The sequence below is a fragment of the Thalassophryne amazonica genome, chromosome 15 (genome assembly GCF_902500255.1).
Source record: "Thalassophryne amazonica chromosome 15, fThaAma1.1, whole genome shotgun sequence".
Lineage (NCBI taxonomy): Eukaryota > Metazoa > Chordata > Actinopteri > Batrachoidiformes > Batrachoididae > Thalassophryne > Thalassophryne amazonica.
The window spans coordinates 49799828-49826927 of NC_047117.1; the positions used below are offsets into that span (position 1 = coordinate 49799828).

General features: G+C 44.6%; 1 long non-coding RNA gene across 1 annotated transcript; it reads left to right on the top strand.

Annotated features, from left to right (window-relative positions):
- The first annotated feature begins 16901 nt into the window (after positions 1-16901).
- LOC117526321 lies at positions 16902-26959 on the top strand. Its single transcript, XR_004565258.1, has 2 exons — positions 16902-16966; positions 26864-26959. It is a non-coding gene; the product is annotated as an uncharacterized LOC117526321 (long non-coding RNA).
- Positions 26960-27100: the final 141 nt, after the last annotated feature.

Below are 27100 nucleotides of genomic sequence, written 5' to 3' on the forward strand. Positions count from 1 at the left end.
ACGTGTGGTTAGTGTCTTTAAGGTGGAGGTGAACTGCAGACTGAGATCTACTGGCGCCCTCTCTGCGGTGCTGGTATAGCCTTTTGTGTAACGATTGCTTAGTCTCACCTATGTAGTGTTTGTTACAGTTTTCCTGACATCTGATAGAATACACTACATTGCTCTGTTTGTAACTAGGGATCCTGTCCTTAGGGTGAACTAATTTCTGTCTCAAGGTGTTAACAGGTTTAAAGTAAACTGGGATTTTGTGCTGTCTGAAGATCCTCTGTTGTTTTCCCCTACTCCTGCTAAATAAGGGAGAGACACTCCTCTTCTTCTTGTCTCCGTCTCCTGTCTGTCTGGTCTCTTTGTTCTCTGGGACTTCTGCACTTTATCCACTTTAAAACTCCAGCTTTTGTGGCTTCTGTTTGTTCTTCTCTACAAGGGTCAGACAGAAGTCATACTACCCGAGCAAGAATTTTAGCTGAGGAAGTTTCTGCGATTTGAAGCAAACGTCCTCACGTCAAGCAACCCAGTCCAGTTGAAGATTCAAGCTTCTCTACTATGCTGTAGTAAGCCGTTTCATCTCATTTTTGAATTTTTTCTGGATAGCTCGGAGATCGTAATAGAACGGTGAAATAGAGGTGTAACCAGCCAAGTCAAGGTGGCAGAGATTTATGAAGACTTGACCAACTGAGGCCAACTAGATTTGTTCCCATTTTTTTCTCTTTCTTTCAGCTGCCCCTGGGTGCTCAAAGTTGCAATGGTGGAGCCAGTAAAGATCTGGAATTGGCACGCTTTATAGCCTCTTCCCGATCTCCTTCCTGATGCAGCTCTAGCTCTCATTAATAAATGCATAATGCTCCTGGTTCTGATATTTGTTTCTATTATACCACTCAAAAATATGATACTGCTATATCACAGCATGACAGTGTCACTTTGTTGCTACTCTGGGACAACAGGAAATGTAAGCAGCTGCCAAATTTCATTTATCTCATAAATTCACCAGTGCCCATTAGAAATGCATTCCAATTTACACAACACATCAAATCAGAAATTAAGTTGGACGCCTCCAAGATTTTGAAGTATAGAGTACAACAAAAATACACAGCCCACCAAAGAGACCTCATGGAAGAGAACAGATGGCTCAGAACTGATCTAAATGTCTTAATTTACTATTCAGTTTGTAACACAGTGCAGCCAGTTCTTGTTACAACATCTACAGTGTTATAAAACTATTAATGGCACCAAATGATTAACAACACATTACACTGTATTTGACGCATAAAAATACGTACGTACGCATCATGTCCAGAGAACGCAGCAGGACAGTACTGTATGATTTATTAAATTGGACACAAAAAAGACACAAGTGTTAAAAACAGAAAAAACGGCAGCATTTGCTACTGCTGATGCTTGGAGCAGCCATCTTGGATGATGACACACATTCCCCAAAAAAGGATCCCCTTTTTGAGAATAACAACCAATAAACAAGTATTATGTTCTATAATGCTATAGTCTATAACAGAGACTGGTAACATTATGCTTTTTTCACCTTTCTCATCTGTTTTTTGAGCATCTATTAATTTGTTGATGCTGATAATGTATGCGCGCGTGTGTGTGTGTGTGTGTGGTGTGTGTGTGTGGTGTGTGTGTGTGTGTGTGTATATTCTTGATGTCCACACTCTGTCACAGAGCAGGGGCTTTAAAATAAGTGTTGAACACGTCACCATTTTCTCAGCAATTATATTTCTAAATGTGCTATTGATATGAAATTTTCACCAGATGTCGGTAGCAACCCAAATGATGCACACATACGAAGAAACCAAAACAAATGTTGTTCATTCGGCTGCTCCCGGTTTTTTGTTCAGGGTCGCCACAGCGGATACAGCCAGATCCGCACTGGTAATTGGCACAAGTTTCACGTCGGATGCCCTTCCTGACGCAACTCTAGTTTTACCTGGAGAAACACACACAACCACTGGTGTTCCAAAGAGGTCTCCCATCCAAGTACTAACCACATCCTGCTCTGTTTAGCTTCTTAGATCTGACGGGATCAAGCTGACACAGAGCAGACCGGCTGCAAAGAAACCAAAACAAATAAGTACAAAAATGAAGTTATGTGGAATAAAATGGAATAACACAGGGAAAAATATTGAACACACTTAATGAAATTTATTTAATACTTCGTACAAAAATCTTTGTTGGTAATGACAACTTCAAGATGCTTCCTGTTTGGGGAAAGTAGTCGCATGCATTGCTGAGGTGTGATTTTGGCTCATTCTTCTACACAGTCTTCAAATCTTCAAAGGTACCATAGACCTCTTCTATGAACTCTGATCTTTAGTTCTTTCCATGGGTTTACTGTTGGGTTCAAGGCAGGTGATTGGCTGGGCCATTCTAGCAGCTTTGTTTTCATTCTCTGAAACCAGTTGAGAGTTTCCTTGGTTGTATGTTTGGAATCTCTGTCTTGCTGAAATGTCCACACTCGTTTCATCTTCATCATCCTGGTAATTTTTACCAAGAATGTCTGAGTACATTTTTCCATTCATCCTTCCTTCATCCATATAGTTTCCACTTCCAGATTATTGCCCCAATAGCGATCAATGGAACATTCAGAAGTTTACAAGTTCTTTGATAACCACCAGTGCCATCAGTATGTTTTGCAACAATAAGGTTGTTACCAACATATGGTGAAAATTTCATATCAATGGCACCTTTATAAATATTTACTGAATGGTGATGTGTTCAGTACTGATTTTTACCTGCTGTATAGCAATTTGTTTTTGTATAGCATATATTATATGTAGCTGTGTTGAATGTGTTCTTGTTGGCATAGATGGACATCATCCCTTTCCCACGGCCATGACAGTTTGGTTTCAGCTCATTTATTAATGTAGTTAAAAAGTGATTGAAATGATCGATACACTAATTTCATGATGTCGTCGTTGGTGTGTTGTCGGGCTACATCACCTGATGTCCCGGTTCCTTTTTTCTTCTGATGCAGTGGAAGAACATCTCTTGTTTATTTGCATTTTTTTTTTTTTTTTTTGTCTGTGTGATGCGAGCTGTTACATATTACCCCTGAGGTGTGGTGCCTCTTCCCTCAAAGGCCTCCACTGTTTCCCCCAAACTGCTGCCAAGCTGGGCTATCTATTCATTTGGTTACTTAAGTGTAATTGCTCCCCTTTGAAGCCTCAGAGAGGCAAATCATTTGCTTTGGCCCCAGGGCAGTAATGGTCACCGAGCCAGCGACCCCTCCCGGTCCTAGAGCGTCGAGGAGACCGCGAGAGGCCAGCTCCCATACGGAGAAGAAATAATACGGCCAGGGCCGCTCAATTTCACCTCCCTTTTCATCCCATTCTTTGAAAACTTTTTATTAACAACAGCTTTCTCTCTCATACTGGGGCGCCAGGAGAGGGGAGGAGAGGTGGGGCAGGGGGTGGCATGAGAGGATATCGGCAGTGGGTGAGGGGGCGGCCGATCCCCCGTAGATGTCTGCCAGATTCTCACGCACCCCCTCACCCCCACTCCCACACCAACACACACACACACGCCCCCAGAAGGATGTCCACAAAAATCTTGCACTCACATCTAGATCCACACACATCATCAACAGTGACAGGTCACGAAGGCAGTGAGAAAACAGCCTCCCCCATCTTGGCTCCCCCCCACGGTTCACACTGCTAAACACGGACTCAGGTTTCATATGCCACAGGACTCCGAGCTCAGGGATTCCAGCTCCGTGGCAGCTCGTCATTGTGACTCTGTTATATTGCTGTAAAGCAACGTTCAACTACATGCATCTTTCTGCATGCATAGCTTATTGTGTAGCGGGAATGTATCTGACCCGATGCCAGAACACCCTCTTTCAACTCCCGACAGTCGAAGAGAAAATCTACAGCTAACGTAGCCCACAAAGACCCCATTTAATGCTGAAAATTACTCCACCACTTACTCTAATTGTCACAATTCTGAACGCATTGACGTTGTAATCTCATAATAAGGTAATGGGACTGAAACTGTGTTCAGGAGTGCGATTAGAAGGGCCAAGCTTTGAAAAAAAAAAGGAGTTACAGTGTCAGACGACACCATTTTCTTGTCCAGACGGTGCGCTTTAAAGATGCTTTACTGACGATGCACACTTCTGAAAACAACATTGTGCTACAAATCACATCACTAAAAATATACATATATATATTTTTTGCAAAAAACCTTGAATAACGCCAACAAGTACGAGTCCTCTTGGGGTTGTAGTTGCTGTGCAAATGTTGGAACACTAGTCAGATGTCACAGTGTTGTAATGGTGAAAACCCACTTTTGGGGAAAAAAGATTGCTTCCAATAGCACAAGTTATCTTCAAAACACCACGGAGCCAAATCAATGTGGACAGGCGTCCATAAAAATGCCAACCTGCTTATGAATGCTGCGTTTTACTTGTATCATTTTGACTTTGAGGTTTTTAAGAGAGAAACATTCCCCACAGTCAAACCAGATGGTAACAATTCTTCGACATATTACGAGCTGCTCTCTGCCAAACAGCATACCTTTGGGCTGTGTTTTCAGTAGGCTATAAAAGCCAATAATGTAATTTTGATCTATTTGATCAGATACCCCTCAGACCGGCACGTTTGTGTAAGGCAATGCTTAGATGGTTGAGTTTTGTTTTTCACTGGATACATGCAGTTTTTAATATCTGACTCCCTTCTTGGTTTTTCTTATTTTGCCTGTGCAATGGACTGAAATGTACAATGAGCCAGAACGGTGAGGTTCGTGTCCTGCTACCGAGTACATATAAAAATTTCTTTTCTGTTGCAAAAAGCGACATGCAGGTCAGAGGTGGGCCTTAGCAGAATCACTTTAAATGCTTGACCTTGCCATCTTTAAATGTAGTGATGACACAACAGCAAAGTGTTCCAGTGCTGCACTCCCCAGTGCACCGCCGTCAGCTCTATGACTCACCGTTGACCTTGTAAGAACTTTCCAGAACCATTTAGAAAACCTCAGGGAACTGTCGCACGCTTCAGAATTGTGCACTCTGAGTTGGACAGATTAACATCAAACACATCTGACCATCAACGAACTAAACATACATATGCGTCAGAAAACAGAACTAAGGCATAACCACAGAGTGTAAATATGCTGGACAAACCTTCTTTAATGTCATCCACAGGTTTTCTGAAGAGCAGGTTTGAAACGCAAATCAGGTAGCTCCAAATGTCACTATAGCAGCCATAAAAGACAAAGATGTTTAGCTGGGGCAAGACAGGCATGACCTGGACATAGGATCTTATCTCCATGGGCTGGGACTGTTGGAGAACAACTGGTATCTTACTGAAATGGTACAAATGACCAGTGTCGCCACAGTAACTTTGAAAAGTTACTTTATTAGTTACTGTATACAGTTTACACTGTAAATGACATGCACATCGTCCAAATGTCGGCTGTATTTTGCTGCTCGAATGCTGCATGGCACTCTTGTGAATGTCGAGTGCAGCCTTCACAGATGCAAAGATCTGCTAATTTGCAAGCAAATGCTGTGCAGCACTCTCACAGATGTCTCATGCCACTTGCGGCTGAAATGATGACACTTTTGCGCACAAAGTGCTCAGCTGGTTTTGCCCTACTTTATCTTGCTATTATGGGAATAGATGCTGTGGAAATTCCCCTAACTCTACCCAGTAGGGAACAACCCTGTAAGTAAAAGTAAAATAATTAATAAATACACTAACAATAAATAAACAATAAATAATAATAGCAAAGCTTAGCATGGCTCCATAGATGAGAGAAAAAAATGGAGAAAACTGTGAAGAGGGCACTCACCCACTTGTCGGATCATTTCCCGCAGGATGAAATATGCAATGTCCCGCGGTGCACACCATCAAAGAGCTCCTGGCTAACACCGTCACATAAGGATCTTCCTCTGGACAGATGTCCTCCTCAGTTCTTGGGAATGACCAGCATTCATCAACTGCTGTGTTGAAGCCCACCTTTATGTGCACAGGCTGACCATGCACCAACATGAGACATTTTTTTCATCGTGGTCCTAATTTAGAAGATCCCAGCTACCATGGACAGGTTTGTCCAGCCCACGGACCATGAGCTGCTTTCACACATACCTTGTTTGGTCCAGACCTTTGGTCTGAATCCAACTATTAGGTGTGAAAGCTGCGTCGGACCACGTTTTGGACTAAAGGACCAAAATTTGGTCCAGTACAGTTCTTGGTACAGATCAAACTGAACCATGGCCTGATGACTTTGCAGTGTGAAAACACTTTTTGGATGGTTTGCACTTTCGGACCAACTTGAGGCATGTTATCATCACCCATTAAACAGTAGAAGAAGAAAAGCAATGGACAATAATTTAAGCAATTTATCTAATTAAAAAGGGTGACTCTGCACTGCTGTCCATCTTTTCTCTTCATTAAAGATAAAACATTTACTTTGTGTGTTGCTGTGGCAGGTGGTAAAATTGAAAATTTAAACCTTTGATGCCAAATGTGGCAGCTTTCTGCTGGGCAAAAACACCATAACAATACTAATTTAATTTCAAAGAAAGGAAACTGTCCATTTGTGTTTCTCAGATCAAGCAGAACATTTTTGTGTGTGTTCAAATGGAAGTGTACACCAAACTGACAACAAATCAATGTCAGATGCATGCATGTCTACAAGCCAATCAATCAATCAACCAATCAACTTTTTTCTTATATAGCGCCAAATCACAACAAACAGTTGCCCCAAGGCGCTCCATATTGTAAGGCAAGGCCATACAATAATTATGAAAAACCCCAACGGTCAAAACGACCCCCTATGAGCAAGCACTTGGCAACAGTGGGAAGGAAAAACTCCCTTTTAACAGGAAGAAACCTCCAGCAGAACCAGGCTCAGGGAGGGGCAGTCTTCTGCTGAGACTGGATGGGGCTGAGGGAAAAAAACAGGAAAAAGACATGCCGTGAAGGGGGGCAGAGATCGATCACTAATGATTAAATGCAGAGTGATGCATACGGAGCAAAAAGAGAAAGAAACAGTGCATCATGGGAACCCCCCCACAATCTATGTCTAAAGCAGCATAACCAAGGGATGGTCCAGGGTCACCCGATCCAGCCCTAACTATAAGCCTTAGCGAAAAGGAAAAGGCTTTTTAGGGAACTTTTAGGACAACCTGATAATAATGAATTACAATAGTCCAGCCTAGAGGAAATAAATGCATGAATTAGTTTTCAGCATCACTCTGAGACAAGACCTTTCTGATTTAGAGATATTGCATAAATGCAAAAAGGCAGTCCTACATATTTGTTTAATATGCGCTTTGAATGACATATCCTGATCAAAAATGACTCCAAGATTTCTCACAGTATTACTAGAGATCAGGGAAATGCCATCCAGAGTAACGATCTGGTTAGACACCATGCTTCTAAGATTTGTGGGGCCAAGTACAATAACTTCAGTTTTATCTGAGTTTAAAAGCAGGAAATTAGAGGTCATCCATGTCTTTATGTCTGTAAGACAATCCTGCAGTTTAGCTAATTGGTGTGTATCCTCTGGCTTCATGGATAGATAAAGCTGGGTATCATCTGCGTAACAATGAAAATTTAAGCAATACCGTCTAATAATACTGCCTAAGGGAAGCATGTATAAAGTGAATAAAATTGGTCCTAGCACAGAACCTTGTGGAACTCCATAATTAACTTTAGTCTGTGAAGAAGATTCCCCATTTACATGAACAAACTGTAATCTATTAGACAAATATGATTCAAACCACCGCAGCGCAGTGCCTTTAATACCTATGACATGCTCTAATCTCTGTAATAAAATTGACAATCAATGTCAAGTATGGGGAGACACAGCCTATAAAGATGATGACATCAGGGCATTAGTCTGAAAAAAGTTCTTTAGTTTGACTGCAACATTATAACATGACAACAAACTAACCAGCTCAAACTTATACAAACACAAACCTCGGTTCAGACCTTTTGCTGGACGTTCATGTAAGAAAATTCAATAAGGCTAACTTTGGTTTGTGTGTGTGATTAGTGCATATTTTTATGGAGTGGGCAGTGGTTTTTACAATAGATGGCTTGTATGGGTATTACAATTTATGACCTTAGTAACCGTTGCACTATCAATGAACTTCATATCAGTAATAATATCAATACTTCTATTTCTAATAATATCATTAATGCTAATTACTGCTAAACTGATGCTAAGGTGCTGTAATGTTAATGTGACAATACAAAAAATTCACTCTGTGGAAATACTGGAGCACTGACATTTTGGATGTAAAGCCATATTAAGCTATATTTCCTCAGATATGTGCAATAAAATACTCAGAAAGAGCAACCACATCTAAAGCCACAGCATCTAGCAGCCACTGCTAGCTGTGCCCTATCTTTGGAACATATATATATATATATATATATATATATATATATATATATATATATATATATACGAGGTCTGTGATGAAAAAAGCGGTCCTTTTTATTTTTTTCAAAAAATAAATGGATTTGATTCATATGTTTTTACGTCAGACATGCTTGAACCCTCGTGCGCATGCGTGAGTTTTTTCACGCGTGTCGGTGACGTCATTCGCCTGTGGGCAGGCATTGAGTGAGGAGTGCTCCACCCCGCCCGTCGGAATCTCTTTGTCTGAATAGCCGCTGCGGACGGCGCGGGTTGCTTTATCAACATTTTTTCTGGACCTGTGAGGAATATCCGAGTGGACACTATTCGAGAAATTAAGATGGTTTTCAGTGAAAAGTTTAACGGCTGATGAGAGATTATGGGGTGTTTCTGTTGGTGTAAGGACTTCCCACAGAGCAGGACGTCGTGCAGCGCTTCCAGGCGCCGTCGTCGGCCTGTTTCGACTTGAAAACATCCTAATTTAAGGCTTAATTCACCCAGGACGTCGTGAGAGAACAGAGAAGATTCAGAAGAGGCCGGCATGAGGACTTTATGCGGACATTCCACTGTTTAAGGACATTTTTTAATGAAAGACATGCGCGCAAATTCGCCGAGTCATTTCCGTGACGACTCGGCGAATCTGTGTGCGCCGCGACAGGAAAAACACCTCCGTGTTGAAAACCATTTGTAAAATTCAGGCGGCTTTTGATGGCTTTCAACAAGTGAGTAACTGAGAAATTGTTTACCAGCTTGGGCATGTTCCAACTTGTCCGTTAAGGTTTCCAACGGAGGTGTTTTTCCTGTCGCGACCTCCCCGCGGTCGGGTCCGGCCCGACATGCGAATCTGCCCGCACGTTCTTTCATTACAAAATGTCCGTTAACAATGGAATGTCCGAATAAACTCCTCATGCCGACTTCTTCTGAAAGTTCTCTGTTCTCTGACGACTTACTGGGTGAACAGAGCCTGAAATGTGGAAGGTTTCAACTTGAAACGGCGAGACGCTGCCGCCTCAAAGCGCAGATCGCCGTCAGGCGCCGTGGGCCGTCCTTAAAGCGACAGTTACAGACCAAAATCTCTCATCAGCCGTTAAATTTTTACCGAAAACCAGCTGAATTTATCGAATGGTGTCCACTCAGTTGTGCCTTACAGTTTTTGAAAAAATTTTATCAAACAAAGCAGCAGTCTCCTGAGCCATTCCTAAACAATGAAAAAACGACGAGAGGGTGGGCCACTCCTCACTAACGTAACCGACAGGCGTGAAAAAACTCTCGCATGCCCACGAGGGTTCAAGCATGTCTGATGTAATCACACGTGATTCAAATCCATATGGTTTTTGAAAAAAATAATAAGGTCCGTTACTTTATCACAGACCTCGTATATATATATATATATATATATATATACACACACACACGCTGTAAACATTTCCACTCTTTCTACATTGGCTTTCTTTTAGAGCCAGCCTCAAGTGGCCATACTTGGAACTGCCATTTTTTGCCACATCTGTATTGGCATAATTTTCAGTGCCGGAGGTTGGGGCTTGTATGTAACATGCCATCTGTGGCTATTCCTCCACCATAATGGCCAAAGAATGCATTTATCTTGGACAACAACTACACTAAGGTGGGATGAATGAGGACATTACTTCACGTTTTTCCATTGTGCTGTTTTCCTTCTCATCTAAGTACAAAGTGGAGGCCTGCTGTGCCGAATTACTTGTGCTAATGGCACGACACACTTTAGGTGCAGGAATCAGACAACCGCACTGTACTGCTAAAAACGGTGATTAAAAAACCAAATGGCATCATGATGTTGGGTAATTTAGCAGAAAAAACCCCCTCCAAATAAAGCGAATGCAATTATTGAGCAGTTATGGGATGTGTAAACTGCCTTTCTCTCAAGAGGAGGAAAAGATACTGCCAAATCTGAAGGCAGCTTGTAAATGCTAATTAAAGATCTCAATATTAACTCTGTAATTTGCTTTGTCTGTGATGTCATTAAGTGTCCCCTTGGTTTGGTTTAATGAGATACAAACTGAAGTTAATGAGACAGATAGTTACGCCTGGCTGACTGTTGCCCAGTGGACACTGTGAAGACGAAACAACACAATTTGAGATTTCTCTAAACTCTAAGGGTGAGAGCCGAGTGATGCATTTAATGTGCATTTTGTGCCTGAAGGACAAAGGAGTTTTTCAGTCTGTTGGTCCTGCACTTGGGGAGGAGCAGTCTGTGGCTGAAGAGGCTCCTCCAGTTGATGATGACAGTGTTCAGAGGGTGACTGGCATTGTCCATAATGTCCAGCTGTTTGTCCAGTGTTCTCCTTCCTGCCACCATCACCAGAGCATCCAGCCCCATGCCATCCACAAAGCCAGCCCATCTGATCAGTTTTCCAGCCTAGATGTGTCCTTTTTGGATGTGCTGCCCCTCAGCACACCACGGTGTAAAAGAGGACGCTTTCTACTACGGACTGGTAGAACATCCATAGGAGTTTCCTGCAGATATTAAATGGAAGCAGCCTCCTCAGGAAGTGGAGCCTGCTCTGTCTTTTCCTGTGCAGGTGGTTGGTGTGGGTTGTCCAGTCCAGTTTGCTGTCCAGCCACAGCCCAAAGTAGGAGTAGGATTCCACAGCCTCCACCTCAGCTCCCTCAATCAGAACTGGTCATGGACTTGGTCTTGACTTCCCAAAGTTAATTGTGCATTACAGCTTCATGTTGGAGAGGAACCAGAGCCAGACCTTCCTATATGTCCACTATTCACCCTTTTGAGGTTTCAAATCCTGCAAAATGTTGCAAAACTTCAGCGAGGTCACCGCTCTGCGAGATGTCAGTAACATTGAGAAATGCACTGAGACGCTCTTATCAGGCTGCAATTTAACCGCTGCACACTGACACCAACATCAACATCGCAACATAAAATCTTTGTATATTGTACCTAAAACTCTGGTGAATATGTTATCTGGGTTTTTAGATGTTGTCATTGTGTTTGTTTTATGTAAACATGAGAGAAGCTCAGCTTGTTCCTCCATTATTTTCAATGGTAATCGCTGTGATCGTTTCCTGTTCATGTTGTTCTGGGGAAAAGTGAAGTTTACTCTTATTGTTGTCCTTTACAACACTGTTTGTCCAGTTTGTTCCAGAGTAATATATTTAAGATGTCTGAAATTTGGTTTATGAAGTTCAACGCAGGTTAACCATAGAAGACATGGATTATTTGGAATATTGTTTTAGCAGGTTTCATGGTTTGACTGCAGTGACTCTCTGGCGCGCAAGGGATTATGGGATATCTCAACAGTGCAAATGGACACTATGCATACTGAGTTGGGTCCCTCAAATGAAGAAAGGCTCCACCGCCTTCCTTCTATTCTAATGAAAGTCAGTAACTTAATGGTGACAACTTTGATACCTGGATGATCAAAACTATTCTTCAAGGCATGAGTACAAAAAAAAAAAAAATCATGAGAGCAAATGCATAAAAAAAAAGTTGACATCCCACCTTGTAGACTCATATGTATATGTGACCTTTATAGAAAAATGTGTTCCTAATTTAAGATCAGAGGGCAAAAAGTACGCAAGGTTTCATCTTCTTACAGTCATTGCATTTTTGAAAGCCTCTGCTGATAACAAACAGTTTAACTGTGATAAACTGAGTACGACAGCAGAGCAGCGCACACACAACTGTCTTTGTCTCTCATCTACAGCAGCCACTTACAAAGAAGTCTGAATTAACTAAACATTTTTTTCCCTCTTCATCCCCATTCTTTCGCTGAATTTGTGGTTGTGTGCAATCCTTTAATGAGCTCCATCTTTGACCTGGGTTGTATGTTTCCAGAGATGTCATGTCTTGTAAGTCAAGGAAAGACTTTAATGCCCACACGATTTAACATTAAAGGGAAGGATTCCAAAAAGGAGGCGCGCTGCCAGAAAGGTAATAATATCCCCACAAACGAGGAACTGTAAATGCTAAATACATCCTGGAAGAAACAATATCCATCCAGATACAGTGTGTGTGTGTGTGTGTGTGTGTGTGTGTGTGTGTGTGTGTGTGTGTGTGTGTGTGTGTGTGTGTGTGTAACTTAGAAACATTAGTGACAAGTTATGTGAGTGAATTCAAAAATACCTGTGCAGTCCTTTGACTTGACTTGAGGTTTCTACTTATTTCTACTTTTTTTTTTAAATACAGTGTAGAAAATCATCCCATTCTTGACTTTTTACTAGGGGTGTAACAATTAACAAATACAAATCAGAAATCAGTTTTAAAGTAAAGATATTAAGGGCAGCACGGTGGCTTAGTGGTTAGCACTGTTGCTTCACAGCAAGAAGCTCACGGGTTCGATTCCTTTCTGTGTGGCCTTTCTGTGTGGAGTTTTCGTGTTCTCCCGTGTTTGCCCCGTGATGGACTGACGTCCTGTCCAGGGTGTACCCCGCCTCACGCTCTATGACTGCTGGAATAGGCTCCAGCACCCCTTGACCCTTAATTGGAGTAAACGGTTGAAGATGAGTGAGTGAGTAATAGATATTACTTCATCAATATACAGGCCCATAAATCAATCTAAAGAAATACTATGAACAGGTTGATGGCTTGATTTTAACGTAATAAATTGGTCAAGTTTTTATGGACGATGCCAGTCACCCTCTGCACACCGTCATCAGCAAACAGAGGAGCCTCTTCAGCCACAGACTGCTCCTTCCCAAGTGCAGGACCAACAGAATGAAAAACTCCTTTGTCCCTCAGGCCATCAGACCGTACAACTCCTCACTCAGGGGGAGGAGGAGTAACAAGAAGACAGAGGACGGGAATGAGAGGAACAGTAGCAGCCAGTAAACCACTATTGATCAGTATGTCTGGTATTTATATTTATATTTGTGCATTTATATTTATATTTGCAAATTGTTTTTCTTTTTTACTTTCACTTTTGATACTCTGTGTGGTCCTTACCCTGTGTGCTGCTATACAATGCTGCTGGTACCTCAGTTTCCCTGAGGGAGCATTCCCAAGGGATCAGTGAAGTTCTATCTAGTCTAATCTAATATAATCTCTTCTAATCTAATCTAATCTAATCTAATCTAATCTAATCTATAGATTTAGACTGCTGGGGGGTTTCCCATGATGCACCCAGTGTTTCTTTTTATTCACCTCTTTTTGCTCTGTATGCACCACTCTGCATTTAATCATTAGTGATTGATCTCTGCTCTCTTCCAGAGCATGTCTTTGTCCTGATTCTCTCCCCTCAGCCCCAACCAGTCACAGCAGAAGACTGCCCCTCCCTGAGCCCGGTTCTGCTGGAGGTTTCTTCCTGTTAAAAGGGAGTTTTCCTTCCCACTGTCACCAAGTGCTTGCTCACAGGGGGTCGTTTTGACCGTTGGGGTTTTTCTGTAATTATTGTATGGCTTTGCCTTACAATATAAAGCGCCTTGGGGCAACTGTTTGTTGTGATTTGGCGCCATATAAATAAAATTGATTTGATTTAATCTAAAGTTAAGGTTGTTTCACTTCTACTTGCTTCCTACTCTTCAGCCTCTAGTCAAAGTTCAAATGTTGGTGAAAGGCTATCACAAGACAGGTGGAGGAACAACAAAATCAATATGTGTGATAGTGGTAGGCGATATAACTAATAAATGTACCTTTTTGAACTTATGTTCTGTTCACAATTTGTTAAAGCTGTCATAGTGATTCAGAAGAGGAATGTTTTGCTGTGCTATTCATGCTATGTTAGCAACAGCCTGTCTGGTCCCCGCTAGAGTGAAAGGCGTGGTACAACCTGGACAGAACGTCAGTCTGTCGCAGGGCCACATATAGACAAACATTCACACAAACAGACACAAACACACACACACACATCCCTACGATGAATTTAAAGTTTCCAGTTCAGCTAATTTGTATGTTTTTGGATGTGGGAGAAAGTCAGAGCACCCAGAGAGAACCCACACAGAAGAACATGCAAACACCACACAGAAAAGGTGGGATGTAATTGCCAACACTCACAGCAGCAAAAACCTGATAGTGCAGCAGATAAGAGAATATTTAGAGCAGAATCCTGCAAATGGTGATAAAAGCATCAAATTCAGCAGAAATACTCCTTAGACATTCCTCTTTTGAAAAAACTATTGGCCACTTAAATTTTCAGTCAGCGTTCAGGTAGAGGTCAATTGAATTACATAGGGGTCAAAATTAAAAGATGCTCCAATCATATTGAAACCTACACCACATTATTTACCTGATCATAAAGATTCCAAAAAGGTGTAGTTTGGACTATCTGTGACTGAATTCTATGGAGTTATGAGATAAAAACAGCAAGAATGGTGACAAAGGTCAGTGTCAGTTTGTACAGGGGTCAAAAGTTAAAGCTGCTCCAATTTTGGTAAAAGTGATGCAAATTATTAGTTGCTTTAACAGGGTTTTAAAAAGGAATAGTTTGGACTGTGTATCATGCTTAGTTATCATGTTACGGGGTAACATATGTCACATGTCATAGAATCCAATGGACGTTGTTTGAGCTTTACTTTGGAGACCAAGCATTCATCACTGTCAAAACTATTCCATTTATTAATCCTATTAGCTCAACCAATAATTTGCATCACTTTTTACCAACATTGGAGCAACTTAACTTTGATCCCTGTACAAGCTGACACTGACCTTTGTCACCATTTTTGCTGATTTTATCCCATAACTCCATAGAATTCAGTCACAGATAGACCAAACTATACCTTTTTGGAATCTTTATGATCAAGCAAATAATGTGGTATAGTTGTCAATATGATTGGAGCATCTTTAATTTTGACCACTGTGTAATTCTTGAATTGACCCCTACCTGACCACCGATTGAAAATTCAAGTGGCCAATCGTTTTTTTCAAATGAGGAATGTCTAAGGAGTATTTCTGCCAAATTTGATGCTTTTATCACCATTTGCACAATTGTTTCAGTTATCTGCTACACTATGAAGAAGGTCTTGAGAATGTAAACAATGCCACTTTTGGCTTATTCTAATTTATCATAGACATTTAATATCTGTATTAAACAAAGACTGCATTGAATTGGATTGTATCTCACCTAAACGGCATTGAATTGTTCTATATAAAAGTATCATTGTTGAACTGTACGTAGACGTGTATTGTGTCATTTTCTATGGGTCAGATGAACATCCATAGCTTTGACACATTATCATTTCTTCATGCCATTTTAAGAAACAAAATCACAGAATTTTGTCTTCTTTATATTAAATAAATTCTTCCTCTACACTGACGCGGAATACAAAACTCTGCAACATGATATTAAATTATACAAGGTCCTTCTTTGTTCCACTCCATCATGAAGCTGTATGACAGGCGATGCAACAGACAAACGATGGATGATGCACAGCTTCTACAATCACAGCCACACAAGCCTATATCGTCTTCAGCTTACTGTATCTGCCAATTGAAAGATTTATCGTACAGTACAATGATGCTTACATTCCTTAATAATTGATATAAATGAAGTCTAAGGCACATTCAGTAACTTTGAAATGTTCATGTATAAATCCCCTGCCTGGCTAAAACTGCCTCTAATAGTGATGATGGGGTGGTGGTGGTGGGGGTGTTGTAAACGGTGCCCATATTAATGCATTTTGGCTTTAAGTCAGGCTGGGAGTAGGCACAGGTGCTACTCATCACAACCTATGAAATCGTCTTGAGTCCTAGTTGACAAACCAGTCTATCACCATCTCCCCAAAGTAACCATCTATCCACCACAGCCATGTGACACATGGGCGTCCCATTGACCTTCTCTACCCACTTTGGGTCCTCAACACTCAGGCCCAAAGAAACATGCCACGTGGCCAAATTGTCTAAGCTAACAATTCCTCTCAATTCAAGTGATACTTCCAATCTTAGTCTCCCTCAGTAAGTGTGCGTTTGACACAAGGAGCCATTCGTTTGAAGAGACCAAGTACCAAAGACATCCAGTCATCTCCTTAGGTCACTGGTTAGCCTCCAAGTCTCACAGCCATACTACATTAAGACAGGAAGTGCCAGGACCACCAAGACTTGGACCTTCCTTCTCCTGCAAAGTTATTGCCATTGCCAAACACCTCTGTCCAGTAACCTCATGATTCCATCAGCTCTTCACTGGCATAGCTCGATCTCACAGGCTGAGGACCCAGAGACATGAATGTCACTGCAGAGATCAGTGAATGTCTTTACAAGAGCAACACTTTTCACCACATACAGATATACTTCTGATGACTGAGTCCGGGAAACCATTAAAAGGCCCGAATCATAGTTTTGATCTAGCACCACTGCAAACCAAACACTCCAATTCCTCACTCAGTTTCTCAAGTGCTACAGTCAGGGATTCCATTGATTCTGCAAAGATTGCAGCAACGTCTGCAAAGTGAAAGTCTTGGTGTTGATTTGATTTAATTTAGCATCATGTTGCAGAGATTAGTTATTGGTGTAAATTTAAAGGAGATCATGCTAATGCAGAGAATTTTTCAATTTATTTTAATTTATATAGCACTAAATCACAACAAAGTTGCCTCAAGGAGCTTCATACAAGTAAGGTCTAACCTTACCAACCCCCTAGAGCAAGCACACAGGCGACAGTGGGTAAAGAAAGACTCCCTCTGATTATTTGAAGAAGAAACCTCAAGCAGACTCAAAGAGGTGACCCTCTGCTTGGACCATGCTACCACCACAATAGACAATACAGGAAATTTTGGGAGATTTTGGGAGTCCATGCTGGTGCACAAGACGAAACATGGATTATTTTTTTTGGAAGTGGCTACTGCTACAGTGGATTGGAACTTTATAATTGTCCAGGTCTCCCTTGCAAAAGAGGCCTTGATCTCAATGGACTAACCTGGTTAAATAAAGGTTAAATAAAAAAATGAAATAAACTTTGTATCCAGTGCATGTGATAATTCTGAATTAAAAAAAAGATCCAGCTGTTTTTTTTTCCCCCAACTTTCACAACTGTCAAACTCTGACTGAAAAATTATTACTCACTCTTTACTTTTCTCGTTGGGATTTTACGTAATGGTGCATTTGATTTGTGAAGGTTAACCTTCATGTGCGTATTTAAACACGAACGTGATGTAATTGCTTGCAGTCACAGAGTTCGCTCGCTCTTACCAAAATTAAAGCCACTATATACTGTTGTGTGTTTACCAATGTGGATTTGTCTTTCTTTCTTGCTTTTTTTTCTCCCCCGTGCAGCGCGCCTATGTTTTACCGTAAATTTACGCTGTGTGCTTCCTTTTAAATGCTACGACTTGTGTCCTTCTTCTTAACTTCAGATGACGAAGATGAAAAAAGAAAGAGAAAAAGCAGAGAGACGGCCTTTTGGCCGGGTGACTGGAAGGGACGCTCTTGCCACGCCATTGTTTGAGGTTTTTGCAAACCTGTAATCAAATTTAGGGGGAAGGTTTGGAAACCTATCGTCATGGCGTGCTCTTCAAGACAAAATGATGTCAGTAAGAAAGAAAATACAAGACATAGGGAGAGGATGAGAGAAGAAAGAAGAAGAAACAGTGAAATGTTTGCACATGCTGCAAACGTGCTTCAAATGATCTTTCGGAAATGAACATGTGCCACAAAAAATGTATTTCTTTGGATCACACAACAGAATTGTGTTCCCAATACAGTTGTTATGTGCTTAAATCTGTTTGTTTTGTCGTACTGCTTCGGGCTTGTTTCCTTTTCAGGACACCCTGTTTCAATTAAGTGTGATGAAACACATGTGTGCCTTATCAGAGCCAGCATCTTCTACTGTTGGCCTTTCAGACGACACTGACTTCAAGGGATAATTGGACTTTAAAGGTGGGATTCTCCTCGTGCCTGTCGGCGGGATCAGCTGACGCCTGCCGTGTCTGTAGCCTTGTTCTGAGTAATCAACAATGGTCGTGCATGTAGACGTAGCTGCAGGGATGATAGTGATCCCAGAGATGAGGCCCAAAGCCCAAAAACACATTTGGACATGTGGCTTGTTGGATGATCAGATTTTATGGTTGTCCAACGGTTGCAGGTTGTTTCAGTGGATTTTTTTTATCCTTAGAACAAAATGGTCAGTTGTAACATGGTTGCATATTTGGTTAAAATATTCACTGCACAATTTCAAAATGCATGTTTTTTTTTAAGATGACTTTTATAAATATAGTTTTTATTTAAACTGTACATTGGAACAATATTGACACAGTGATTCTAGGACTCATCAAGTTCACAGTTTGCAGTAATCTTTGACCCCATACTATCCTTTGGCCAGCACATTAAAGTAGTTTTTAAGAATGCCTACTTTGATTTGTCTAATATTGCAAAGAGTCAGCCAATCCTGTCTCCAGCAGATGTAGAAATCGTGATTCATGCGTTTTTGTTTTTTTTTCCCCCTCTAGACTTGATTAGTGTAATGTAATTTTCTCTGGTCTCCCACGTACAAGCATGAGAAGTCTTCGAGATGGTTTGAGATGCAGCTGCTACAGTTCTAACTTGCTTCTAGTCATTTCAGTACTCAACCTCACATCTCCCAGCCAATGTCAAGGCAACGTTAAGGTTTTTCTATTAACATACAAAACTCCACTCACTAGTCTTCTTGTACAGTCACTCAGTTCTTGAGAACTGCTTAATTCAGATAGATTTTTCCCATATAATACCAAACTGTTTCAATTTCTTAATGATTAATGACATATGAAGTGACTTGAAAATTGTCTCCATTCTGTAAAACCTTTTTTTGTCAACAGATAATACTTCTGAGGTGATTTACAAGACATCTGACGGATGTTAGCAAGCTAACTATTGGTACAAGGCAGTCACCATGACAACTCTCCCAATATTATCAGGAGTTTTCTGATTTCTTGAGTTTCTCCCGACCTCCCAATTCATACATAAAATCACCCGATATCAACTCAACTCAACCTTTATTTCTGAAGCACGGTTAAAACAACAGCAGTCAACCAAAGAGTTGTACATCATTAAAAAATGGGCACCAAGTTACCCCAATCATAAATAAATAAATTAAAAATAATAAAATTGCAACAGGCAATAAAACAAATAAAAGACAAAGTAAAATAGAGAGTAAAAAGTAGTAGGAAATAATTAAATTAAATTCAATTTATTTTACTTACATAGCGCCAAATCACAACAAAGCTGCTTTCAAGGTGCATCGCATAAGTAAGGTCTAACCTTACCAACCCCTAGAGCCCTACTAACACCTACTTGTTTCTACTCTCCAATTTTACTCTTCCTTTTTAGATATTATAGATATACCTTATATTAGCATAGTTCCAACCTGAGAATTGGAATACAATATATAAGATATACCTTACTGAATTTCATGCACTCATGGGATGAATGTCATGGTAATTTGTGGCTTTTAATGACTGTTCTTTTGTCAGGGGGAATGATTGTACAGCATACAGCATTAATGACTTTAAAAACAAGAATTGGGTACACAAGTTGAATTTGTTTTTGGAAGTTCTTTAATCCACACATGGTCAAAATTAAAATTTAGCATCAAATATAGCATACATCCCCATTAACACTTGGTTAAATGTCCCTTAGCAAGGTGCACCTCAACCAGATGCCCTTGGTAGCATCAACAAGTTTCTGGCATAATCTGGGTGGATATGTGACCACTCTTCTTGGCAGATGGTAGATTTCATTTAAACATGGTTGGTTCCTGGCACGGCCCTGACTTTTAAGTGTAGTCCACAAATTTTCATTATGGTTGCGCTTTCGGAAAGCCATTCCAGAAGCCTTCATGTTAGCCTGCTTTATCCAACCCACAACCAGCTTTGATGTGTGTTTGGGTTCATTGTCCTGTTGGAACACAGAATTGTGGTCACGTTTCAACCATCTAGCTGCTGATTTGAGGTGACGTTGAAGAATTTGGAGGTAGTCCTCCTTCCATCCATTTTATGCAATGCAATCAGTACCACTGGCAACAAATAGCCCCAGAACGTGATGCTACCACCACCATGCTGACAGCTGGAACAGTGTTCTGATGTTTGAAATCCTCTCATTTACTCCTCCAAACATACTTGTTGTCATTGTAGCCAGTATCTCAATCTTTTTCTCATCTCACCATAAACATTTTTCCAGAAGGCACTTGGCTTGTTCATGTGGACACATGCAAATTGAGTCCAGTTGTCAGGTGTTTTTGTTTGTTTGTTTGTTTTTTGGAAGTAGGAGCTTCTTTCTTGGTTGGCACCCTTTCAGTCCATAGCAATATAAAACTTGCTTCATTGTGGACAATGATGCTGGTGTTCCAACAGTTTCCACTTCTGTTTTCCTGGGTTGTCTGCTGGACATCCTATCAATTCCTCTCATCTGAGGGTAATGTTTTGGGTCTTCTTCCAGATGTTGGCATAGTGGTGACACATCCACTAACTTGTACTTATCTACAGTTGTTGAACTGATAGTCTTGGAATCTGCAGTTGTTTAGAAATGGCTCCAAGAGACCCTCCAACTTGTGTAAATTGTTGTGTGGGCCGCTGAAGAGGAGGTACTGCTGGTCCCACCACCCCAGAGGGCGCCCTGCCTGGAGTGCGGGCTCCAGGCACCAGAGGGCGCCGCCGCCCCACAGGAGCAGCCTCGGTAACAGCTGTCACCCATCACCTGAGACAGCTGACGGCAATTATCACTGGGGTATATCAGCAGGACGGCATCTCCACCTCATCGCCGAGATATCGTTCTACCGGAGAAGGTAACTTATCGAAGCATACAGAGTACATATTCTTGACTGAGCTAGTTTATTGGATTACTGTTCCAACGAGAGGTGGAGGTACCTTTCCTGCCGTTCGGAGTTCTGGGTGCAAACGCGCCCCCATCTAACTGTTCTTTTTCCCTCGCCAGCAGTACCAGGTCCGACACGCGGAGGCAGTGGCCACCTGGGAGTTTCGGGACTTGGCGGCTCCAGTATTCCGGGGTCCTGTGGCGGAGGAAGCCGTGTGGTTCCGGTCTTACCTTGGAGAGGCGTCTCCTATCTTCGAGCCTGCCCACACGACACTTTTGTGTATTGACTGTTGTCCATTTCTGTAATTGGTTGTATTCGTTGTGCACATTCACAACAGTAAAGCGTTGTTATTTTGACTTACTCCATTGTCCGTTCAATTGCGCCCCCTGTTGTGGGTCCGTGTTCCTACACTTTCCCAACAGGATATCTCGGCCAGCGTCATGGATCCCGGGGGCGTCAACCGGCTGTTGAACGGCCAATGGAAGAACAAGGCGCACAGGCGTCCGCAGGAGGGGTAATCGGTGAGTTGCAGCGGATCCTCACCGCTTTCACGACTCGGTTAGACTTGATGGCCGAGCAGAACGCCCTCCTGAACCGCAGGGTGGAGGCTCTCGCCGCGCAGGTGGAAGCGCGCCCTCCGGGCGCCGCTGCGGCTCTCCCTCCCGTAGACCCTGTGCGTGACAGCGACGTTCCACTGGTTGTCCAACGACCCCCCCCACCATCCCCTGAAGCATACATAAGCCCCCAGAGCGTACGGAGGCTGTGTGGAGACGTGCGCGGATTTCCTTATACAGTGTTCGCATCGTCTTCGCACAGCGTCCCGTCATGTACGCGACCGACGCTAGCAAAGTAGCTTATGTGATAAATCTGCTTCGTGGTGAGGCACGCGCTTGGGCTACAGCGCTCTGGGAGCAAAGTTCACGGCTCCTTCTGACATATGATGGGTTTGTGAGGGAGCTCAGAACAGTGTTCGATCACCCTAATAGAGGAGAGACCGCTTCAGCCGTGCTGCTGTCAATGAGACAGGGGCGCCGGAGCGCAGCTGCCTATGCAGTCCGACGTCCGCATCGCGGCTGCGAGGTCCGGCTGGAATAGCACTGCCCTCCGCGCCGCCTTCGTAAACGGACTGTCATTGGTCCTCAAGGAGCACCTGGGGCTAAGGACGAACCGCGGGATTTGGATGGGCTTATTCGATCTTGTCATACGATTAGACAATCGGTTAAATGAGCGCCCGTCGGGAACGAGACGAAGGGCGTGGCCAGGCACGCGTCGTCCCTCTCCCTTCCGGTTCCAACCGCGTTCCGCCCTCCCCACGCTCCACGGCCCCTGCGCTCCGTGCGATCACAGCTCCCCTGCTGACGAAGCTATGGACACGAGTAGGGCAACATTTAGGGCACCGGTCACACAAAAGGAGGCTGGCCCGCGGAGCGTGTTTTGTTTGTGGCTGCGATTGAGCATCAGGTAAGAGACTGCCCCGAGCGGTTAAACACCAATCCCCGCCCCTAGACACTGGGCTAGGGGGGGGGCCGAGACGTTCACGTGGGACACACCCACATCGCCACACACGGACTCCAGTTACAATCCTTTATGAGGATTAACCCTGAAGGCCCAGCACGGTGGACACGGGCTCAGAAGGGAATTTGCTTGATAGCAAATGGCCAGGGAGATAGGGTTCCCTCTGGTGGCGCTTACCTCGCCTGTGCAGGTACGGGCACTAGATGGCTCCCTACTCCCTCCAATCACCCACAAGACACCACCAGTAACTCTGGTGGTGTCGGGGAATCACCGGAGGAGATCAAGTTTTTTGTAACTCCGGCCACCTCCCGTGTGATTTTAGGTTTTCCCTGGATGTTGAAACACAATCCCCGGATCGATTGGCCGTCCGGGGTAGTGGTCCAGTGGAGCGAGACCTGCCATCGGGTATGTTTAGGTTCCTCGGTTCCTCCCGGTTCCCAGGCCAGGGAGGAGGTCAAGAGCCCCGCCCAATCTAGGGACGGTGCCGGTGCAGTACCATGACCTTGCGGAGGTGTTTCAGCAAGGATCTGGCACTCACCCTTCCCCCGCACCGCCGTATGATTGTGCCAATTGATTTGGTTCCAGGCGTTGAGTTCCCGTCCAGCAGGCTGTACAACCTCTCACGACCTGAACGCGAATCAATGGAGACCTACATCCGGGACTCTTTGGCTGCCGGGTTGATCCGGAATTCCACCTCCCCGATGGGTGCGGGTTTCTTTTTTGTGGGGAAAAAGGATGGCGGATTACGTCCATGCATTGATTACAGGGGAGCTGAACGAAATCACGGTTCGTAACCGATACCCCTTACCCTTGTTGGATTCGGTGTTCACGCCCCTGCATGGAGCCAAGATATTCACCAAGCTTGATCTTAGGAATGCGTATCACCTGGTTCGGATCCGGAAGGGAGACGAGTGGAAGAACGGCATTTAACACCCGTTAGGTCATTTTGAGTACCTGGTCATGCCGTTCGGGTCTTACAAATGCTCCCGCGACGTTCCAAGCATTGGTTAATGATGTCTTGCGGGACTTCCTGCACCGATTCGTCTTCGTATATTTAGACGACATACTCATCTTTTCTCCGGATCCTGAGACCCATGTCCGACATGTACGTCAGGTCCTGCAGCGGTTATTGGAGAACCGGCTGTTTGTTAAGGGTGAGAAGTGTGAGTTTCACCGCACCTCTTTGTCCTTCCTGGGGTTCATCATCTCCCCCAACTCCGTCGCTCCTGATCCGGCCAAGGTTGCAGCGGTGAGAGACTGGCCCCAACCCACAAGCCGTAGGAAGCTGCAACAGTTCCTCGGCTTTGCGAATTTCTACAGGAGGTTCATTAAGGACTACAGTCAGGTAGTTAGCCCCCTGACAGCCCTGACCTCACCAAAAGTCCCCTTCACCTGGTCGGATCGTTGCGATGCCGCGTTCAAGGAGTTGAAACGGCGCTTCTCGTCTGCACCCGTTCTGGTGCAGCCCAATCCTAGTCGCCAGTTAGTGGTTGAAGTGGATGCCTCGGACTCAGGGATAGGAGCTGTGCTGTCCCAGAGTGGGAAGACCGATAAGGTCCTTCATCCGTGTGCCTATTTTCCCGCAGGTTGACCCCGGCCGAACGGAACTATGACGTCGGCAACCGAGAACTCCTTGCGGTGAAAGAGGCTCTTGAAGAGTGGAGACACCTGTTGGAGGGAACGTCCGTGCCATTCACGGTTTTCACTGACCACCGGAACCTGGAATATATCAGGACCGCCAAGCGGCTGAATCCCAGGCAAGCCCGCTGGTCACTGTTCTTCGGCCGTTTTGACTTCCGCATCACCTACCGGCCCGGACCAAGAACCAGAAGTCGGATGCCTTGTCCCGGGTACACGAAGACGAGGTCAAGCGGAGTTGTCGGATCCACCGGAACCCATCATCCCGGAGTCCACTATCGTGGCCACCCTCACCTGGGACGTAGAGAGAACCGTCCGGGAGGCCCTGGCACGAAGCCCGGACCCCGGGACTGGACCAAAGAACAGACTTTACGTCCCACCAGAGGCAAGGGCTGCAGTCCTGGACTTCTGTCACGGCTCTAGCTCTCCTGTCACCCAGGGGTGCGAAGAACCGTGGCAGTTGTCCGGCAGCGCTTCTGGTGGGCGTCCCTGGAGGCCGACGTCCGGGACTATATCCAGGCCTGTACCACCTGTGCCAGGGGCAAGGCCGACCATCGCAAGGCTCCGGGACTGCTACAGCCGCTGCCCGTGCCTCATCGCCCCTGGTCCCACATCGGCCTGGATTTTGTCACGGGCCTCCCGCCGTCCAGGGAAACACCGGATCCTCACGATAGTGGACCGATTCTCCAAGGCGTCCCACTTCGTGCCCTCCCTAAGCTCCCTACGGCCCAGGAGACAGCGGACCTCCTGGTCCACCACGTCGTCCGCCTGCATGGGATACCATCAGACATCGTCTCCGATCAGCGGTCCCCAGTTCTCCTCGCATGTCTGGAGGAGCTTTTGCCGGGAACTGGGGGCCACGGTCAGTCCTCTCGTCCGGGTATCACCCCAGACCAACGGGCAAGCAGAGCGGGCCATCAAGAAATGGAGCAAACACTGCGTTGTGTGACAGCCGCGCACCGGCGGCCTGGAGTACTCATCTGCCTGGATCGAGTACGCCCACAACAGTCAAGTGTCATCAGCCACCGGCCTCTCCCCCTTTGAGGTGTGTTTGGGGTATCAGCCCCCGTTGTTCCCGGTGGTTGAGGGGGAGGTCGGTGGTGCCCTCGGTCCAGGCCCACCTGCGGAAGTGCCGTCGGGTGTGGCGCGCCGCCCGTTCTGCTTTGTTGAAGGCCCGATGAGGGCGAAGACCCATGCAGACCGGCGGCGGACCCCGGCCCCTACGTATCGCCCCGGGCAGGAAGTGTGGTTGTCCACAAAGGACATCCCACTACAAGTGGCCTCCCCTAAACTACAGGACAGGTACATAGGACCGTTTAAAATCCTCAAGGTCATCAATCCCGCCGCAGTGAGGCTTCAGCTTCCAGCCTCACTGCGGATCCATCCTGTGTTTCATGTGTCGAAGCTCAAGCCCCCTCATACCTCGCCCCTCTGTACACCCGGTCCGGCACCACCTCCTGCCCGGATCATCGATGGCGAGCCGGCTTGGACAGTGCGCCGGTTGTTGGACGTCCGTCGGATGGGCCGGGGCTTTCAATATCTGGTGGACTGGGAGGGGTATGGTCCCGAAGAACGCTCCTGGGTGAAGAAGAGCTTCATCCTGGACCCGGCCCTCCTGGCCGACTTCTACCGTCGCCACCCGGACAAGCCCGGTCGGGCGCCAGGAGACGCCCGTTGAGGGGGGGGTCCTGTTGTGTGGGCCGCTGAAGAGGAGGTACTGCTGGCCCACCACCACCAGAGGGCGCCCTGCCTGGAGTGCAGGCTCCAGGCACCAGAGGTCGCCGCCGCCCCACAGGAGCAGCCTCGGTAACAGCTGTCATCCATCACCTGAGACAGCTGACGGCAATTATCACTGGGGTATATCAGCAGGACGGCATCTCCACCTCATCGCCGAGATATCGTTTTCTACCGGAGAGGTAACTATCGAAGCATACAGAGTACATATTCTTGACTGAGCTAGTTTATTGGATTACTGTTCCAACGAGAGGTGGAGGTACCTTTCCTGCCGTTTGGAGTTCTGGGTGCAAACGCGCCCCCATCTAACTGTTCTTTTTCCCTCGCCAGCAGTACCAGGTCCGACACGCGGAGGCAGTGGCCACCTGGGAGTTCGGGACTTGGCGGCTCCAGTATTCCCGGGGTCCTGTGGCGGAGGAAGCCGTGTGGTTCCGGTCTTACCTTGGAGAGGCGTCTCCTATCTTCGAGCCTGCCCACACGACACTTTTGTGTATTGACTGTTGTCCATTTCTGTAATTGGTTGTATTCGTTGTGCACATTCACAACAGTAAAGCGTTGTTATTTTGACTTACTCCATTGTCCGTTCATTTGCGCCCCCTGTTGTGGGTCCGTGTTCCTACACTTTCCCAACATAAATCTACAGTTGTCCTTCTAAGATCTTCACTGAGTTCCTTGGAGTTTCCCATTGTTCTGCGTATTGGTCAGCCCAATGAGTGCTGTCAAACACATCCTTTTTATGCTAGCAAAAGACAAACTACTAGTCTAGTCAATCATGATCAGTTCTATTTCAATTTATTTTCATTTACCTAGCACCAAATTTCAAAAAGGTTGCCTCAAGGCACTTCACACACACACCTTACCAACCCCCAGAGCAAGCACACATGTGACAGTGGTAAGGAAAAACTCCCTCTGAGGAAGAAAAACTCAAGCAGACCAGACTCAAAGGGTAAACCCTCTGCTTGGGGCCATACTACAGATATAAATTACAGAACAATGATCACTAACAAGGAGTTACATAATAGGACTTGATCTTCTTACCTTAAACACCATTCCTGAACATTTAGCACAACTTATTAAAAGATTTAACCTGTATGTATAATTGTTGACCCTGTGTGGATTAGAGAAGA